Raw genomic sequence first — 19,121 nt, forward strand, 5'->3', positions numbered from 1 at the left:
CCTCTCCTCTGTGCTGATCCCCCAGCGGTGCTCCCTGGCCACAGTGTCCTTGGTCCCCCTGCAGGATATCCATGGGACCAACCAGCTGATTCTGAGGGACACCGGCCCTGGGGTGGTAGAAGTGGACGTGCGTCGAGTGGCTGAATCCCCCCTTGCCGACCATCCGGCCCTAGATCTGAGAGGAGAGGGACTGACCGGATACCAAGAGGCTAAGCTCGCGGCCCTGCTGCACCGATGGACCCATGTATTCGCTGCACATGAGGAGGACTTCGGACGTACGAAGGTGATTCAACATAATATCCCCACTGCAACCGCACCACCGATTCGGGAGAGGTACCGTCCCAGATAGCAAAAAATCGTTGAATCAACATTGTGTTTTTGTCAGGCTGAAGATTGGAATCAACATTGATATCAGACATAGAAAATGGCATTGAAAGTGCTCGCTATGATCAACGTGGAAAGAACATTGGATTTTCAACCAAAATTTTGAAATTTCAATTTGAAAGCCGACAATGAATCAACGTTGATTCAACTATGATATGATCAACATTGAAATAATGTAGCATTGCATCAACATTGATTCAACTATATATATATATTGCATTATACATTGAAATAATGATATTATTGAATGACCATTTCAGCACTTTTTCAACCTTCCTCTGTATGCTTTTAATATGCCTCATTAATAAAGAAAAATAATCACTTTACATCTAAATTATATTATTAGTTGTAGTTCCACCGGGAGCATGCTAAAAGGTGTCTACTAGTGACATTACTGCCATATGCCTGAATGGCAGTGATGTCACTGATAGACAGGCTTGGAGCAACCCCTGCAGAACTTTAAAACACCAAATAGAGTAAAGTGATTATTTTTGGCTTAAATGAGACATATTAAAAACATACAGAGGAAGGTTGAAACATGCTGAAATGGTCCATATGCTTTACTGCAGTGGTTCTCAACCTTTTTATACAAAGACCTCACAGGAAAAATATTTGGGGACTCCAAACTTGATTATAATTATGCCATTCTAGGTGAATATTCGAAAATATGTTGCAAGCTTGTAGATCGGCTATTTCGAATTTTTTTCTTTTTCAAGAAACCAAGGTTGAGAACAGCTGCTTTACGACATGCTCTATGAACAAAGAAACAGACAATTTATTGCTTTAACCATTTATTAAAGCCAATTAATTCGCACATACATATTCTTTGAAATGCCTCTCTTTCTATTAGACTTCGATGCCAACTATGCACGTGGCTCCAGATCAGCTGACATTCAGCTGACTCTCCCATACAAAAATTACAGAATAATAAGTTATTGAAAATATTCATACAGAACTCTGAACCTTCGCACATACATATTCTCTTTGAAATGCCTGAGTTCAATTTGGATTTAGTATCACCAGGCGTGCATGAGAACAGATAATGAAATCTACTGTAATGTACAGTAGCTTTTTTATTTTATCAGGGTGGCACCATTGAAACTATTTAATGATGCGTGTCCCTTCTCTTTCTATTAGACTTCGATGCCAACTACGCACGTGGCTCCAGATCAGCTGACATTCAGCTGACTCTCCCATACAAAAATGACCGAATAATAACAGTTATTGAAAATATTCATACAGAACTCTGAACCTTGAACCCCTATAGAATCTTCCAGGAAGTGTTGTTTTCCAAAATTCCAACGCAGAATCAAATCTAAAAGTTAAATCTATCTAAAAACACTTTTACCTATTGCTAAACTAAGTATAATACTTCAGAGTATTATAGAGACACATTAGAGATGTACATCTATATAATATATTCACATCCACACTATAAATAGCATCCATTAATCCATCATTAATCATCACTCCATTCAGACTACCGACTACTGACAACCTTCTGAACTTGAATAAGCATGCAAAACCAACAATTAGCATTTCAGGTGGCAGACTGCCTCTCCCGGGCGCACGTCAGCCCTGTGCACCCGGGCATCGACTATGCTGCCATGGCTGCTGACCAGCTCACCGACTCAGACCTTCAGGCGTTCAGGACGGCTGTGACAGGACTTCGACTTGAGGATGTGGTGTTTCACGACAGCGGCGCCACGCTCCTCTGTGACGTCTCCACTGGCCAGCCCCGCCCCATGGTTCCAACTGACTGGCGCCGCCGGGTATTTGACACCATTCATGCCCTTTCACACCCTGGGGTAAAGGCGTCGGTCAAGTTGGTAGGGGCCAAGTTCGTCTGGCCGGGCCTTAGGAAGGACGTCAAAGTATGGGCGGCCTCCTGTGTGGCGTGCCAGCGTGCCAAGGTACATCGTCACACTAAGGTCTGGAGGGGGGCTGAGTCTAAACTAGGGGGTGGTCCTGAGGGGGGCTGAGTCTAAACTAGGGGGTGGTCCTGAGGGGGGCTGAGTCTAAACTAGGGGGTGGTCCTGAGGGGGGCTGAGTCTCAACTAGGGGTGGTCTGGAGGGGGGCTGAGTCTCAACTAGGGGTGGTCTGGAGGGGGGCTGAGTCTAAACTAGGGGTGGTCTGGAGGGGGGCTGAGTCTAAACTAGGGGGTGGTCCTGAGGGGGGCTGAGTCTAAACTAGGGGGTGGTCCTGAGGGGGGCTGAGTCTAAACTAGGGGGGGGTCCTGAGGGGGGCTGAGTCTAAACTAGGGGGTGGTCCTGAGGGGGGCTGAGTCTCAACTAGGGGGTGGTCCTGAGGGGGGCTGAGTCTAAACTAGGGGGTGGTCCTGAGGGGGGCTGAGTCTCAACTAGGGGTGGTCTGGAGGGGGGCTGAGTCTAAACTAGGGGGTGGTCCTGAGGGGGGCTGAGTCTAAACTAGGGGTGGTCCTGAGGGGGGCTGAGTCTAAACTAGGGGGTGGTCCTGAGGGGGGCTGAGTCTCAACTAGGGGGTGGTCCTGAGGGGGGCTGAGTCTCAACTAGGGGTGGTCTGGAGGGGGGCTGAGTCTAAACTAGGAGTGGTCTGGAGGGGGGCTGAGTCTAAACTAGGGGGTGGTCCTGAGGGGGGCTGAGTCTAAACTAGGGGGTGGTCCTGAGGGGGGCTGAGTCTAAACTAGGGGGTGGTCCTGAGGGGGGCTGAGTCTCAACTAGGGGTGGTCTGGAGGGGGGCTGAGTCTAAACTAGGGGTGGTCTGGAGGGGGGCTGAGTCTAAACTAGGGGGTGGTCCTGAGGGGGGCTGAGTCTAAACTAGGGGGTGGTCCTGAGGGGGGCTGAGTCTAAACTAGGGGGTGGTCCTGAGGGGGGCTGAGTCTAAACTAGGGGGTGGTCCTGAGGGGGGCTGAGTCTAAACTAGGGGGTGGTCCTGAGGGGGGCTGAGTCTAAACTAGGGGGTGGTCCTGAGGGGGGCTGAGTCTAAACTAGGGGGTGGTCTGGAGGGGGGCTGAGTCTAAACTAGGGGGTGGTCTGGAGGGGGGCTGAGTCTAAACTAGGGGGTGGTCCTGAGGGGGGCTGAGTCTCAACTAGGGGTGGTCTGGAGGGGGGCTGAGTCTAAACTAGGGGTGGTCCTGAGGGGGGCTGAGTCTAAACTAGGGGGTGGTCCTGAGGGGGGCTGAGTCTCAACTAGGGGGTGGTCCTGAGGGGGGCTGAGTCTAAACTAGGGGGTGGTCCTGAGGGGGGCTGAGTCTCAACTAGGGGTGGTCTGGAGGGGGGCTGAGTCTAAACTAGGGGGTGGTCCTGAGGGGGGCTGAGTCTAAACTAGGGGGTGGTCCTGAGGGGGGCTGAGTCTCAACTAGGGGTGGTCTGGAGGGGGGCTGAGTCTAAACTAGGGGGTGGTCCTGAGGGGGGCTGAGTCTCAACTAGGGGTGGTCTGGAGGGGGGCTGAGTCTAAACTAGGGGGTGGTCCTGAGGGGGGCTGAGTCTCAACTAGGGGTGGTCTGGAGGGGGGCTGAGTCTAAACTAGGGGGTGGTCCTGAGGGGGGCTGAGTCTAAACTAGGGGGTGGTCCTGAGGGGGGCTGAGTCTAAACTAGGGGGTGGTCCTGAGGGGGGCTGAGTCTCAACTAGGGGGTGGTCCTGGAGGCTAAATTAGGGGGTGGTCCTGGAGGCTAAACTAGGGGCTAAACATATGCACGCACGCATGCACGCGACAGCTGCAACCAGAGATGCTGGAGATAAATGTTGCCCCTGGATCAGCTTCCAATGATCCAACTCCCATGAAACCCACTGTCCTCCAAACCATTTGTCCTTTTAAGTCTTTGTCTTTCTTCGTATCCCGCCATTCCTCTCAGGTGCATAACGCAGCCACTTCTGCAGTGCATCTCTGTATATCAAGTCAGTCAACTTGCGGTCAAATTGACGAGCAGCCGCTGGGAAAAAAGAAAAAAAGAATACTTAAAGATAAACAAGAAAGCTGCAGTGGGCACATTCCATTCCAAAGTGAACAGTGTCCTTTTTAGTGTACTAGATTTTCAGGTGGCCTTAGGTGCATTTTCAACCCCATAGTCATATAATTGATCCACATTAATGCTCGTAAAAAATCTTATTGTGAGCATTACAGAGGACCACTTATATGACGTTAAGGTTGGAAATGGGTGAGGTGTTTCTTTAAGAGTGGTTGCATGTTCCATCAGGCTCATTCCATGGTGATAAAAATGCATCCATTCGTATTTACTTGAGATAAAAGTGAAAATACTTAATTAAATGAAATATCCATCATCAAAATAGCTAAATCCACTGTAGTAAACCTAGTATTTTGAGGTGCAGATTGACTCACCAAACATGCAGTCCTGCATCAGTGTGTCCTTGAAGGCCCTCTTCGGTCCCTTTCCCGCCCAGTTGAAGATGCATGCTAGACAGTTTGTCATGGTAGCGGATAGCATTCGCCGGATCATATTTTCTGAGTTGGTCCCTCCGATTAATGCCAGGCGGGTTGTCTTAACAGATTGGAGAGGAAAAAAAGTGAGTGTGCTAAAGTGTACATTGTACTATGTCAAATGGACAGAATATGATGTTTTAAGTACACATTTTAAGACTTTTTTTTATTAACTCTAAAGAAAGACCATTACTGTGTCAAAACTCAACAAACAATACCATCAAACAAATTAGCTAAATGAATTGTCAAATATTGACTAAGAAATAAATATCATCCCGCATATCATTGCAAGGCTATTTTCACAATATTTCTATGCCAAGCACACATCCAAGCAAAAAACTAAATAAATGCCTCCACTCCTACAATTCAGACATTATAAACACTTAGATTTCAAACAATAAATTTTTAACAAAATACAAAAATGTTCACCATCTTTCGACGGACTGTTTCGTCCTTCAGTGCAGCTTCAGCCTCATCAAACTGCTCCTCATTGGTGAGTGGCAGCACGATGGGGAAGTTCTCTTCTCTCTGTGATTCAGCTCCAGCTCCGTGATCGTTAAAGGTGGATTTAGCCATTTCAGTCTTCAGAAACTGAACGTCATGTGAAATTTGCTTCACCTCCACGAGTAGCTCTGCAAGCATCCTGGTGTTTTTGTTGGCAGCAAGGTCTTGAAGAAAAACAATTGGTTTTACATTAAATTTCAAGGATAGATTCACCATTTCAATCATTTAGAATGACACTAAGCAATAAGGGCCTTCAGCACATTCAAATCACATCTAATTAAAGGGATCATGAATGAATGAATGAATGAAAACTTTATTTAACAGATTGCAGAATGGGTACAATACAGTACGGCTCAATACATACAATTGTTAAGGGGATGCAGACCTGAGAAAGACGTTTGTCTTGTTTCCATCAGGGTCCCCCATTTTCAATTCATATAGACATTTATGACATACACAACATACATGACATTTATGGCATAGGGACATATAGGTATTTAGTACTGATACATTTGTGACATAACGGTATTCAAATATACAGTACTGTTACCCCTAGATCCTGACAGAGTATATACATATGATGGGGAGGGGACTGTACATTAGGAGGGGGTGGGCGGGTGGGAGGGAAATATACATACGGCGGGGAGGGAATTATATACATGCGGTGGTGAGGAGACTGTCTATTAGGAGGTGGTGGGGTTTTGGGCATTTACGGTGGCCAGTTTCGAATTGCAGCCTCCCGTAGGTGCTCTTTAAGAGCGGTTTTGAATGTGGGCAGGGATTCACATTCCTTTACAGCTTTGGGTAGGGCGTTCCACATTGTTGTGGCATAATTGCGAAACGTGTTTAGTCCCTTGTTTGAGCCGAATCTGGGTTTAACATGATTTGTTGAGCTTCCTCTGGTGTAGTGGTTGTGGTATTCACTGACCTTTGGGAAGTATTTTGACATGTACATGGGCACCCCGGTCGTATAGTGTATCTTGTAGACCAGGCCCATTGCAAGTTGCTGTACTCTGTCGTCTACTCTAAGCCATCCTAGGTTGGCAAAGTGGGCAGGGGTGAGGTGGGTTCTGGGGTTCAGGTCAAGTAGTAGTCTGACCAGTTTGTTTTGTGATGTTTGTAATTTTGTTTTAAGCGCCTTTGAGGTGCTTTGGTACCATGAGGTGCACGCATAGTCATAGTATCCTTGAATGAGTGCTCCTGCCAGAGTCTTCAGGGTATTCTTGTTTACCAGAGAGGAGATCCGGTACAAGAATCTAGTTCGTTGGTTGACTTTTTTTATTACATTGGATGCCATTTTGTCACAGGAAAGATTTGCCTCTAGGATGGAACCCAGGTAGGTAATTTCGTCTTTCCTTGTGACAATATTGTTACCCACTGTAACTGAGAATCCGTCGGTCTTGCTGAGTTTGTTATTTGAACCGAAGAGAATGGACTCTGTTTTGCCCATGTGTAATGATAGTTTGTTATCAGCGAGCCATATGCAGATTTTGCCTAGTTCCGTGCTGAGGGTTTTTTCAACCTGCAATTTGTTCTTGTCAGAGACCAGCAGGGCTGAGTCGTCCGCAAACAGGAACAAGTTGCAGTCACAGGCTGACGACATGTCATTTGCATAAATTAGGACGAGTAGCGGTCCTAGTATGCTTCCTTGTGGAACACCACAGCTCACTGTGAGGGGGGGGGATAGAGTACCGTTTACCTCTACCATCTGTTCTCTCCCCTCCAGGTTGGATTGCATCCAGCTCACTGATAAGCTATCAAAACCAATTGCTTTTAGCTTGTCCATTAGAATGGAGTGATTGACAGTGTCGAAGGCCTTTTGTAGGTCCAGCATGACCATGCCGCAGTATTTGCCCGCGTCCACCTCTTGTTTGATGTGGTCTTTCAAATAGAGGAGGCATGTGTCAGTGGAGTGGGACGTTCTGAAGCCAGATTGGAATTCGTAGATTAGATTTTTTTCCGCCAAGTACTTTTCGACCTGTTCATAGACTATTTTCTCCATGACTTTCGAGATGGAGGTAAGAATAGAAACAGGGCGGTAGTTGCCTGGGTCTATCATCACATGACAACAACGTTACTATTTACATTTAAATGTGACGCTTAAGTCTTTGCACCCCTAACTTATAGTAACCATTAAGTGCTTAAATATTAAGCCTATAAACACCATGACAAATTACATGAAAAAAAAAAGTGACAAAGACTGTAAAGTCACAAGGGACATATGTTTCTCAATGCATCAGAAAATGATACTTGCCTTGTAACATTTGACTGGGCTCTCCATGGAATCTTCCCCGCGGCGTTTCAGGAGCTGAAGCTGAAGAAATCAACATGGCATCAGCATTGCACATTAGGTCATTGTGTATGGGGGAGGCGGGGGGTAAAGTGGAATATAGGCATCTTTACCCAGGCGATGTGAGTTGAAGTCAGCTGATCTGGAGCCACGGCTATAGTTGGCATTGAAGTCTAATAGAAAGAGAATAAAGGACACACATCATTGTTTACATTGAACACGAATTATGGAATTTTACCCAAAAAAACAACATTTAAGATGAGAAATGCATACCATTCCTTGCTCGCTCTGATGGCACAGTGTGGTAGGGGCTGGAGTTATACATTGGCTTTCTTAGAGAAAGAGCGACAGAATTAACAAAATAAGGTAAGCACCATCAAAGTATCAATGAGCACCATATACAGTAGCAAGCAAAAGACATACCATTCCTTACTTGTCCAGTGTGGTTCCCTCCTGAAATGGATTAAAATAACCGTAATTAGTCACTGTAAAATACAAGTTCTCATATAATATCATGCCAACATTAACAGCTCATTGCAAAATAGTGAGACACTGAATAAGCTACTCATATATGCACTCAACTTTACATTTCCACCCATTTAACTAACATTTCCAGTCAGTAAGGTATCCAGTAAGGCAGGACTAGTAATCCAACCGCCACCTATTGAAACAGACTGGAGACACAAGAGTGGCTGAGAGAATCACATAGCTATATCTAGTTTATTAATCTACTTACCATCATTGCAGTGGTCCATTGACTCAAAACTGTGCCAAGAAGCTTCCACCAAAGCCTAAAATGAGAGAACACAACAAAACATGAACAATGAATGCTATCAAAAGCACATTTACAATCTGTCCACCGGCTCCACCCTGACTTAGTAGTGTGAAGTGATTCACTTACCATTATTAGGCTGGTTATTCTCCGAGCAGCTTCCTCCAGAGACCGAACAGCTTCCCCCAGAGACTAAAAGAAGGGAACACAAGACATGAATAGTGGACATTGTAACTTTTGAACACATAACCTGACTGATATGTTTGGATGTATTGACAGAGGAACTAAATGCTTGTAAAGCTCTCATGCAACTACATTTTGTTCTGCTATGTTAGTAAATAATGACATACCACTGCTTGCATTTGATGTTGGCACCGAGGGGTACTGGCTGGATTCTGGCTGCACTGTATTAATAAATAAATGGAATTATACATGGCAATACTTAAAGTAGGTGTAGCAGTTAGTGTCATAACTGACAAGTGTCACCACTATACCTGGGAAATGAACATCAGGTGGCTTGGCATATCTTCGCGTCACCCTGCTGTCTGGCTCTTCATCTGACTCCACTGCGTGCATATGATTTGTCCTAAAAAAAAAACATTTAACATTCCCAGGCTCCCAGGATAATTCAATTAATTGAGCAATCCTTGAGACACTGTTCAGGAGCCAGCCCATGGCCCATTTCTGTTTAACCAAAAACTATCACGAGGAATTCAACTGTACCTTGCTCTTCTTTTCCGACGTACATCTGCTTCCTCTTCAGATTCCAAATCAGTGGTTAGACATCCAGTAGTCACGTACTTGTCTTCATGTTGCTTGGCCTTTACAAATGAGTCTGTAAAAGAACAAGCAGAAAATACAGCATGACATTAATAAGAAGTATGAGGAACAATTCACATCAGACAACAATAGCAGTGACTATACTTACCACAAGTAATTAAGAGCCGAATTTTGTCATATGTGGTCCATCCTTCACAGGGCATCATGTTTTCTTTAAGGGCCTTTGAATAATTTGTGTTTTTTGGGGGCCATAATAATGTACCTTCCGTTGGATTGAACCAGCTGGAAAGAACTGTTGCAGTTCCGCCATTTGGAAACAGTACAACGCCCCAGAGCACCACCTCACTTTCCATTCTGTGTACAATAAATTAAATTAGAATATTAATGATAAAAAAATTATAATGACAAAAACATGAATCATAAGATGTCTACTGCAGATGAGCTATTGGAATAGCTATGAGGCTATTTCCCTCTGGATACAGAACACATTTACGTTTAATAAAGCTAATTTTACCAACCCCGATCTCATCACACAACTCTCTAACCTTGTATGTACCTATGAGGGAGGACTCGCAGGGATAAGTGTAATATAATTCTTGGTGTCTGAACTTTCTGTAGATCACATAGACCTCACCTTCTTCCTGGACTATATTCTGCACTACTGCTATTGTATCTCCCACCTGAATACAAGTATCCCCCTTCTTTGTAGACAAGGTAAAACGACAACTGGAGACCTTTGTGTACTGTAGAGCAACACTGAAATGTTGAGGAAGTGGACCATCAGTATGAATGTGCTTTAAAACTGGTTGATCTGTTGCTAATGGAACCTCAACATGTGGCATTTCTGACAGCCTTTTGACTACCTGTTGTAGAGGTTGGTGTGGCTTGCGTAAAAGATGCTTTATTTGGCCAAGATAATTCTCAAAAGGGAACCCTGAAACATTATCTAAAGGTCCAAATTGTTTGTATTCATCTGCTAAATGTATAAGCTGGTGGACACTGAACACAATCTCACCCGTACCATACAACTGTCCAAAGTGGCCCACAAAGGATATCATTAATCATTGTGCAAATTCAACCATTTGGCCAGAAGTTCCAGGAGACAAAAACAAATACATGGCCACTGAAAACAACATGAAGTTGTCATAAAACTCACTGGGAAGGCAATCCTTCAGAACTACAGGACCCCAGTATAACATGAAGGATCGGAGCTCAGTAGCTTTCCAACGATCAAGCTCATTCAAACCTCTTGGCTTGCGATTGAATTCAACAGGGGTGTGGGAATGTAACACCAGCAGTTTGCTTGATATACTGTTAACTGTTTGTGAAGGAAGCCTAGTGGCTAGATTGCCCTTTAACCACATATGCAACAGTTTTCTCATCAACCCAAGACAACAGAGGTGCATATAATCTATTGGGAATGAAGAAACCATCTTTACTATCCCTGTTAAAGGACTGAGTTTCTGTTTCAAGTGGTGTTCCTCATCAATCATATCACAATAACTCGAATCCGTCCTGAGCCTGACATTTGTTTCTGGATACGTCATTTTGTTCCTCCACACACCCTCTTGGTCACACTTGTCACACCCTGAATAACCATTATGTGACTTAATATTCTTAACGTAGGCCCTAGCAGGAGCATCACACACAAATGAGGAAACCTGTACATTCAATTTCTTACCATTATGAACAATGCCATTAGCCAGCACATTTTTAAGGTAGCTAACAAATTTCTGCAGATACTCAACAACACACTTTGGCTTGCTTAAACCACTAAATATACCGACAATAAATGGGGACTTAGTGTAATCACAATTCAGGATTGCAAGTATAGGCCAGAATTGAAGTCTTGAACTCCTAAAGAGGGGGAGACCATCTATATTGAACTGTAAAGTAAGAGTTGTGAGGTTCACTGGTAAACTTAAACATTTTAATCGTGAAAGTATTCCTCGCACCAATCCAAAATGATAGTACTCGCCACCTTGCATTTGAGTGGTTGCAACATGAAATTGTGTTCCAAGCAGAGTCCTTCCATCTTTAGGGAGCTTAGGGTGAAATAGCTTTAAGATGGACAGCAGAGCAGACAAAGCAACAAGACTAATGGAGTAGGATGTTGCCCAATATCTTAGGCTCCTTATAAGCAGATCCTGACTAGGCGGCTGCTCCTCATCGCTCTCATAGTGATAATCTGATTCATCTTCATCATTGCCAGCTTCATCGTCTATATCATCATTTTCCATTTGCACATGATCAACTTCATTTCGAGCTACTGCACTACCATCAGAATGATCATTTTTCATTTGCACATCGGACTCAACTTCATCATTGCCAGCTACACTGCCATCTATATGACCATTTTCTATGTCTACATGTGAAGCTGGTAGTGCATCTAGTTGGGAAAAGTGTGAGCTTGTGAAGGCAGGTTCCCTATTCACACAGGGGTAAATATTTTCTCTTTGATTATGCAGAGATTCCTCATATTCCTTAAGGATATCTTTCTCTATGCCCCTTACAGTTCGAATGACTCTACGTCTTTTAGCCCAATACGATTCATAAGAAGCCATCTTAACCCATTAACTCCCGGATTGAAAGGTATATAATAACGTATAGGTTACAACAGGTCTAAATAGAAAAGAGGTGGTGCTGATTATAATTTTTTTTGTTATTACTTGGCCTTTTTTTGCAGTGAATCCTCCAGTCCTCTTCTCTTGTAGCACAACCCTGAAAATAGAGGGGAAAAAATTATTAAAATAATATATGCATAAAACAAATATATATATCAGCCAAATTATTAATTTATCAGGTCCTTCCAACATATTTTAAAATATTTAACCTCTTCCACCCGGAGCCTATTTTCTGAAAATCCGCCTAAAATATATACCTAGGTAAATGGAATATTGCTCCACTTCTACAAGGGCCATTTGCATATTCTTGTATAGCGTCATCTATCTATCTAATGTATATTCACAGTGTCAGAAATATTGTGTCTATTACTAGGCTTGCTTAAATTGTGATGAAACAAAGGAGAATATTAATTATGATTTTTCTTTGCATCTTTGACAGTGAATAACACCATGCTAATAATGACCAAACATTAAAAACTGCCACTGATCTTGTTCAATACCTTCTTGAGTGTAAAATAAATAAAGGGAAGATTATTAAACAGAAGGTTCTGTAGATACTGTACTGAATTCTCCCATCCGGACCAATGTAATTTGAAATATTATCATAGAATATACAATAGCAGGCTCATAAATTACCTTATTATAGCCAATTCGCACATTTATATATATACATATATTATCTTTCAAATGCCCAAGTTCAATTTGGATTTAGTATCACCAGCGTGCATGAGAACAGATAATGAAATCTACTGTAATGTACAGTAGCTTTTTTATTTGATCAAGGTGGCACCATTTTGAAACTTTTCAAATCTAATTGTTGCTGAATGCTAACAATAGGGAAGATAAACTAACTATGTTTCAATATTTGTCATAAACGTTACCTTTTGTGGTAGAATGATCTCGAATAATAGCAGTTATTGGAATCATTCTCGAAGTCAACTTCCTTTCTGTTTAACTTTCTGTCTAAGTGCATGTCTATGGCTTGGGGGGGAAACATACACTTTAGAATCACCAGAAAGGCTTTCGAAATAGTGAAATGCCATGTTGGCCTCAATATTTTCAAAACAAATTATATGAAAAGGTTATGAAATCAACAAGAATGTGGTAAAATATGTAATAAAAACAGAGCTCAACGCAGACATTTGATCAGTAGAAATCCATTTGTTTCCCCCATACAAAGATGGCGCCGTTCTCGTGACGTCAGAGTGTAGCTGACGTTAGCTTGCTAAGCTATCAGATTCGCATGGTCTGTGTAGCTGACTAAAGCTAGCAGACTCGCATGGTCGAGCTGACGTTAGCTTGCTAAGCTATCAGATTCGCATGGTCTGTGTAGCTGGCTAAAGCTAGCAGACTCGCATGGTCGAGCTGACGTTAGCTGGCTAAGCTAGCAGACTCGCATGGTCTGTGTAGCTGGCTAAGCTAGCAGACTTGCATGGTTGAGCTGACGTTAGCTGGCTAAGCTAGCAGACTCGCATGGTCTGTGTAGCTGGCTAAGCTAGCAGACTTGCATGGTTGAGCTGACGTTAGCTGGCTAAGCTAGCAGACTCGCATGGTCTGTGTAGCTGGCTAAGCTACCAGACTTGCATGGTCTGTGTAGCTGGCTAAGCTAGCAGACTCGCATGGTTGAGCTGACGTATAGCTGACGTACGTTAGCTCGCGCTGTTATAAGTTAACGCTACTTTCCAGGCCGGGGGTTTTGACATTTTCAAACCGTGAAACCGGTTACCGGCACATGCCTAATGTGAATAGCATAATACATTATATTGTCAAGGACTTACCAAAGACGTGTGCGCACTTGACTAGTCACGCTGAATGAAGACACCATGGCGCCAAGTTTTTCTTTTAATGCCTCAAGTCCCGTGAGATCTTCTAGCTGGCCTCGCGAGTTGCTTACGACCTACCCCCTCGAAGGGGAGGGGGGAGGGGAGGGGGGATTATCAGCACTACGTTGTAACCATGTAATTTCATTGTTGGGCATTTCAACATTGAAAAACAAGCATCTATACTAAATCGATTCAACAACAGTTTTTCAAATGTTGAAATGGTGTCTGTAATTTAGATATTGAATAAACATAGCTTTTTCAACCTCAACCAAAAATAACCAATCTGACCAAAATCCAACATTTAATTAATGTCTTTTGCTATCTGGGGTCCGATTCCACCCAAGCTATACGCAGAGCTGAGGACGCTGCTGCAGGGGATGGTCGACAGCAAGGTGGTATGCGAGAGCTCCAGTCCATGGGCGGCCCCAGTGGTGTTGGTCCGCAAGAAGGATGGATCCTGGCGCTTCTGCGTAGACTACCGGAAGCTGAACGCTGTGACCCACAAGGATGCATACCCGCTGCCCCGGATAGAGGAATCGTTGACCAATCTGACCCAGGCGACCTGGTACAGCACCCTGGATCTGGCCAGTGGGTATTGGCAAGTGGAAGTGGCGCCGGAGGACCAGGAGAAGACAGCCTTCGCCACACCACTGGGGTTGTACCAGTTCGAGCGGATGCCCTTTGGTCTGTGCAATGCCCCCGCCACCTTTCAACGATTGATGCAGCGTTGCCTGGGTGGTCAGGTGAATGACCATCTCCTCATATACTTGGATGACGTGATCGTCTATTCCCCCGACTTTCAGAGCCACCTGGATCATCTCGAGATGGTGTTCCATCGCCTGCAGGAGCATGGTCTCAAACTCCAGCCAGGGAAGTGCAGGTTGTTCCACCGGGAGGTGAGGTACCTGGGACATATCGTCAGCGGCCAGGGGGTGGCAACTGACCCAGAGAAGACTCAGGCCGTCCGCAGCTGGCCTGTGCCCACCACGGCCAAACAGGTGAAGTCATTCCTGGGATTTGTGGGGTACTACAGGCGGTTCGTCCCTGGCTTTGCCCGGATCGCCGCCCCTCTAAACCGACTGCTCCAAGGCACTGCTGGACGACCATCTGCACCAGTGACCTGGGCGCTGCCCTGTCAGCAGGCATTTGAGGAGCTGAAGAGGAACCTGTTGGAGGCCCCCATCTTGGCCTTCGCTGATTACGGCCAGCCGTTCAGGCTCTATACGGATGCCAGCTTGGAGGGGCTGGGAGCAGTCCTGTACCAGGTGCAGGGGGGCCAGGAGCGGGTCATCGCCTACGCCAGCCGTGGCCTGTCCCAGACCGAGCGCAACGACCAGAATTACAGCTCCTTCAAATTGGAACTGCTGGCGTTGAAGTGGGCAGTGACCGAAAAATTCAAAGATTACCTCTGGGGGGCCCAGTTTACTATCTTCACGGACAACAATCCGCTGGTGCATCTGGAAACGGCCCGGCTGGGGGCACATGAGCAGCGCTGGGCGGCCCAGCTCGCGAACTACTCCTACGTAATCAAGTACCGGCCAGGGGCTGTCAATCAGAATGCCGATCTATTGTCTCGGTTGCCAGAGACGGGGAACACGGCGGTCCAGGCAGTGGAAGGACGGGACCTGCTGGAGAAGGAGGCGGAGGAAGCTGCGGACACGGAGGCGGCAGCCACGGAGGCACGGGACTGGAAACAGAGCCAGCAGGGGGACCTGGACCTGCGACAAGTCCATCAGTGGCTGACCCAGGGGGCACCGCCACCTCCAGACCGCCGCCATCCCTTGTGTCCGGGCCTACGAGGTCTGCTGGCCGAGTGGGAGTGCCTGAACCTCCACAGAGGGCTTATTGTGAGGAGAGTGGAGCCTGATACCCATCTGACCACTGACCAGCTGGTTGTACCTCTCAGTCGGGCCAAGGGTCTCTGGAAAGACTATCATCAGGCCGCTGGCCATTCTAGTGCCGAGAAGGTACTCTCCTTGCTGCGGCAACGGTTCTTCTGGACAGGCATGAGCAAGACATTGCAGCTCTGGACCAAGGAGTGCCCCACGTGTGCAGTCAGCAAGGCCGGCCCAGAACAATGGGCGCCTCTGAGCTCTATCCGGAGTAGCTACCCGTTTGAGGTGGTGGGTTTGGACTATTTATCCTTGGGCCGGCCGGCCGATGTCTATCCCTACATCCTGGTGATGACTGACCTGTTCTCTCGCTACGCCTTTGCCGTTCCCACCAAAGATCAGACGGCCTCCAGCACAGTAAAGGCGCTATGGACACCGCTGATCCAACCCTTTGGTTGTCCGGAACGGTTTTTGACAGATCAGGGGGCTGCGTTTGAGTCCCGGCTGATGCAGCAGTTGTGTGACATGTATGGGTGCGTGAAGAGCCGCACGACTCCGTACCACCCTCAGGGCAATGGGGCCTGTGAGCGCTTTAACCAAACGCTGCTCTCTCTACTGGGCTCCCTCGACCCCGACATCCAACCAAACTGGCACCATCAGCTTCCATACCTCGTCCAAGCCTACAATAATGCCATACACGCAAGTACCGGTATGACTCCTCATGTTGTAGTGTTTGGTCACCATGCCAGGTTGCCAGTGGACTTGATACACAATGTCTCACCCCCGCAACGGAGAGCCACCCTGGAGGGATGGGTTCAGGGCCATCACCAGACACTGACGGAGGCCTACGAGCGGGTACAGGCGAATGTGACCAAGAGGCAGCGGTGGGACCAGGCTCGTTATGACCGAGGGGCGCGAGCAGTACCCTTGCTGCCGGGAGAACGGGTCTTGATAAGGAACTTTCGTCGGCGGGCCCAGGGGAAGTTGGCACCCTGGTGGGTACCCAGACCCCATGTGATTATCGGACAGCCCCGACCCGACCAACCCGCGTATCTGGTTCGGCCGGAGGGTCAGGAAGGGTCGCACCCTGCATCGGAACAATCTCCGGCCCTGTCCAGCGGGGGTGCCCTCATACCCTGATGAAGTGCTGGAGGGACCGGCAGAAGGTAGGGCCCCCCTTGAAACCCAGGGTCTCCACTTCCCCTTCCTGCCACTCCCAGCGACCGGTCAGGGCGGTTACATCCTCCCGGTCCCAGAGCTTCACTTTGGCCCCGCTGTACCGAGACCTGCGGAGGAACCCCCGTTACCTGTACAGCTGGAGGTAGCCGAGGCTGCAGTAGTCCCCCTGGAGGTGATACCGCCTCGACGATCCCGGCGCCTGGAGTCAAGTGGGGGACCTGTCGGTCCTGAGGAAGGAGGTCCTGGAGAGGTGGAGGTACCTGTCAATCCTGAGGAAGGAGGGAGCAGCCGAGGGAATGGAAGGGCCGAAGCCGGGCCTGCAGTGGTCCCCCTGGACCAGACGGCCTCGACGATCCCGGCGCAGCAACTTGGGCAAACCCCCCATCCGCTTGGTCCAGCTGTGATGGCCGGGACAGCCATCGAAATAGGGGGGGGGGTAAATGTCGCGGGTGGGGGTATAGGGGTATCTGTATGGGGGGTGTATATACCTGCGGGAGCCAAAGAGGAGGACGTGTCCCGGGATGGTCTGGAAGAGGACCTAAAGGCATACCTGGCTGATGGAAAAGGCAAGTGAATATCAGCTGATAATGATATGTGAAGTACCGTCGCTGTACTGCACCATGCTGTCCCTGTTGTTTTGTTTAGACGGAGTGGAGTCCAGGAGGTCCTGACGGGAGTGGAGAGAGCCATCTTGGGAGGATGGTGATTTTGTGCAGACGACAGCTACAGCAGGCGAGTGCAGGACCACCAGGGGGGGGTAGCGTATGTAAACATTATACAGGCTACACATGTGTGCCCTCTTCTTCTTACGCAGCTGGGGAGCGTCGTTGGAGGGAGCGCGAGGTGATTGGCTGGCTGGCGTGACGGGGGCGGTGCCCGGAAGTGCTTGCGCTACTGAAAGGAGAATCAATGCAGGACAATGGCAGAACGAAAACGGGAGTCGAGAGGACGCTAGCAGAGGACGCAGGGCTGCGAGGACACACGGCTCTTTTTGTGTTTTTACCTTTCCTCCAGTGGAACCAGTTCATAGCGGCGACTGCGGTGTTTCCTCCAGAGTGGAAACGAGTGGAGCTTCAGACCGGAGGGACATTATCGCCACACCGGGCTCCATGAGTAAAGAACGCAAGACAGTAGAATACGTGCCTAAACAAACAAACTATTTTCCCGAGTGGTAAAGGAAGACATAGACGAACGGTGACTGCATTTGAATTAGGAATATTATTAGTGGCGTGAAGCTGAAGATTATCGGAACGGCATAGAGTAAAGCCAGTAATACTGTTGAAGACTGGAACCTAGTATTGTGGATCCTCCATCCTCTGTGAACTACCTTTTCTCTCTTTTCTAAATCATATGGAGGATATCTAATCCATTGTGCATTGTAACGAACCCGTGAACGGGGGGAACCTTGCTCTTACTGACTGTGCCTTTCATTACAGGCGGAAGAACATTATTGCACGCCTGGTGCTTGGAGGGCCTAAAACACCCCAGTACAGACCGAACAGTTTTTAGCCCGAAGCCGAGAGGGGCTACGGGAGCGGAAGGAGGTGGCGTCCTTCCGGCCCTCAGCTTCGGGCCCCGGTTATCATTAACCTTTTTTTCGTATTGTTTGTAACTCAGCGCTTCCACTGCCCCAGACCTAGGTTAGGATATGGGAGGAGTATTCTAGGCCTAGTCACAACCCCTAGCGGTGAACAACACCCACTATCCTATCCAAACCCCCTTAATTTACCGTGTGAACACTTAGTGTGTATTTATCTACCTATATTCTCCCTAAATCATTTGCCGTGGCTCCCCGAGGGATAGTGTGATATCGATGCTTATTTTAGGATGTTTGCAGTGAACCGTGTGGTATAGTGTGATTCTAAGTTGACGTTTGATAAGTCATAGACCCGTGTGCAGGGTAGACTATTTTTCCTTCACGTGTGTAGTGTCTCAGGGGCGGGGATAGGTGACGTGGGTGGGAGTAACAGTCTGGGGGTGGGTTTACGGGGCATGGAGCACTTCCTCCTTTTAAACTACCCTAGGCTTAAGAGGCGTGGGTCTTTTAAATAGGCTAACCGACCAGTTATTTATATCAAAATATAACCTTGTATTAAACTATCTATTTTTATGCAATAAAAGCTTTCTTACTGTTTCTCGGCGCATTCTCCCGTGTCTGTTCGTGGTCCTGGGGAAATTCATGGTGGTAGGTCGGCTGGCCCCTTTGGGAAGAGTATCCGTGCATGGGCACACCTCAGTCTTAGACCTGGATGCTTCCTGTGGGGGTCAGGTGACACACGTTCGTGGGGTTCGCACGCTCACAATGTCACCTTTCACCAGCGTTTCTCCATTGCCGCGTCCGCCATGCGTCGTGGGGCTGCTCTGACTCCACGGTCGTGGCAGTCGGATACGCCCGAGCGACGCCCGGTGGTAAGTCTGCCTCTCCGGGCCGTTGAACCGCCGTCTCCCGTGAGATGGCCTAGTTCCGGCCCTGGTTCCCCCGCGAGTGGACGGTCGGCCGAAAGGCCGACGGCTC

This window comes from Notolepis coatsorum (assembly GCF_963971535.1).
Source record: "Notolepis coatsorum genome assembly, chromosome: 1".
NCBI lineage: Eukaryota > Metazoa > Chordata > Actinopteri > Aulopiformes > Paralepididae > Notolepis > Notolepis coatsorum.